General features: G+C 36.2%; 1 pseudogene; it reads left to right on the top strand.

Moving 5' to 3' along the window:
- Positions 1-630: 630 nt before the first annotated feature.
- Positions 631-1,200, top strand: LOC141420745 (ATP synthase F(0) complex subunit C3, mitochondrial pseudogene; annotated as a pseudogene).
- The last annotated feature ends 1,297 nt before the right edge of the window (positions 1,201-2,497 follow it).

Raw genomic sequence — 2,497 nt, 5'->3', positions numbered from 1 at the left:
TGAATACCCAGTTGCTGACCTCAATAGAATGATAAGTATGTCCAATGAGCTTAATGAGAAACTTAAAGAGGTGCTCAACAAGAAACTCAAAAAGGAACTCAAAGAGGATATTATGGAGGAGCTTAAAGAGAAGTTTAAATAGAACATACAAAAATAACTCAAAGAATACCAAGACAACACAAGTAAAAACTTTGAGAACACACAAAAACAACTAAATGAACTCAGTGAGGACTTCAACAAATTCCAAAATGAAACTGAGGAGATTATTAAAAAGTAATATATGAAATAAAGAAGACAGCACAAGATATGAAAAGGGAGTTTTAAAAAGATATGGAAAAATCTCAGAAAAAAGAATCAAACAGAAATCCCAGAAATAGAAATTTCCTTAGATCAAATAAAACACACTTGATATGACTCCAGCACCCTAGAACAAGTGGGAGACAGAATTTAAGGATGCAAAGACAAAATAGGCATTACAGAAAAAATGGAAGAATTCTTAAACAAATGATGCAAGAGCTGCAAAAAGAATACATAAGAACTCAGCATCTGCCAGGAAGGGAGGAAGTAGGAGAGGAGCCCACATTGCTTGTCACCCAGATCCAGCAGTGGCACCTCCCAGAATTGTAGAAGATGTTCACCTGCGCCAAGACCACCTGCAACCTGGCTCTGATCTGAGCTGGATCCAGAATTGCCTATAGACCAATTTCTGCATCAGTGTTAACTTGACCAGAGACTAGGACTGGAGAGGGCTCTATGGTATTCTGGGGCCCAGAATAGTGTGTGTCAGCCTCTCTGACGTGAGTTTCAGATGAGTGCAATCAGCAGAAACATTGATACTGCTGACAAATTTATTGGTGCAGGTGCTGCAACAGTAGGGGTCACTGGTTCTGGTGCTGGTATTGGAACAGTCTTTGGCAGTTTTATCCTTGGTTATGCCAAAAATAACCAAGCTGAACCAAACAGCTGAAGCAACAGCTGTTCTCATATGCTATCCTGGGATTTGCCTAGTCTGAAGCTATGGGTCTGTTTTGTTTGATGGTTGCTTTCTTGATCTTGTTTGCCATGTAACAGAAATTACTGCTTAAAATGTTGGCATTCATAGTAATTATGGATGTAATTCTGTGTATTTTACTGTGACTCTGAAAACTGTAGTGTTGGTGTCATAGAAATGCACGTTATTTCCAAAGTCATTTCATGAAAGATGAAAACTTAAAAAAAAAAAAAACTAAACAAAACAAAAAGAACTCAGCAACTCCATCAAAAGACCAAGCCTGCAAATAATGGACATTGAAGAAGGAGAAGAGGTGCAAGCAAAAGGTATACATAATAAATTCAACAAAATAATACCAGACAATTTCCCAAATCTTGAAAAAGAAATGCCCATTCAGGTATAGGAAGCCTCCAGGACACCAAACAGACATGACCAAAATAAAACTTCTCCATGGCATATTATACTTAAAATAACTAGCACAGAGAACAAGGAAAGAATATTGAAGGCTGTATGATAGAAAAATCAAATAACATATAAAGGTAAACCTATCAAAGTAACAGCAGATTTTTCAACAGAAACCTTAAAAGCAAGAAGGGAATGGAGTGAGGTATTTCAAGCACTGAAAGAAAACAATTTCAGTACTAAGATACTCTACCCAGCACATCTATCATTCAAAATTGTAGGAAGAATAAAAGTCTTCCAGGATAAAGAGAAACTAAAACAATATATGACTACCAAGCCACCAGAAGATTCTGAAAGGAATCCTACACACAGAAGATAAAAGCAAACAGAACAATTAAAGCACAAGAAATATTAAACCTCAAGAGAAGAAAAGACAAGTAATCAGAGAGTAGTATAGAATTAGCTGCACATAGAAATTCTTAAACAATAAAAACAACTAAATGGCAGGAATCACCACATAACTCTCAATATTAATACTGAATGTTAATGGACTTAACTCCCCCATCAAAAGACATAAATTGGCAAACTAGATTTAAAAAGGAAGATACAACAATCTGTTGTTTACAAGAAATGCATCTCATTGACAGAAGTAAATACTGGCATAGAGTAAAAGGGTAGAAAAAGATCTAACAAGCTAATGGCCACCAAAACAGACAGAAGTAGTGACACTTATATCAAGATAAAGTGGATTTCAAACCTAATTAGTCAGAGGAGAGAAAGAAGGTCACTTTATACTAACAAAAGAAGCAAACATGAAGAGGAAATAACAATTGTTATTTTGTATGTACCCCATGTTGGTGCACCAACTTCATTAAACATGCACTAATGGACTTTAAAACACAAATAGACCCCAACACAGTGGTAGTGGGAGACTTTAATACACCTCTATCTCCAATAGGTAGGTCATCCAGACAAAAAAAAAAAATCAGCAAAGAAATTCTAGAATTGAATGACACCATACATCTAATGGCCCTGACAGATGTCCACCGGGAATTCCATCATGCAACAGAACAATATACATTATTCTCAGCAGCCCATGGATCT

This window comes from Castor canadensis, chromosome 1 (genome assembly GCF_047511655.1).
Source record: "Castor canadensis chromosome 1, mCasCan1.hap1v2, whole genome shotgun sequence".
Classification (NCBI taxonomy): Eukaryota; Metazoa; Chordata; class Mammalia; order Rodentia; family Castoridae; genus Castor; species Castor canadensis.
Note: the sequence above shows the minus strand (reverse complement) of the source record. Positions and strands in the feature narration are given on the sequence as shown.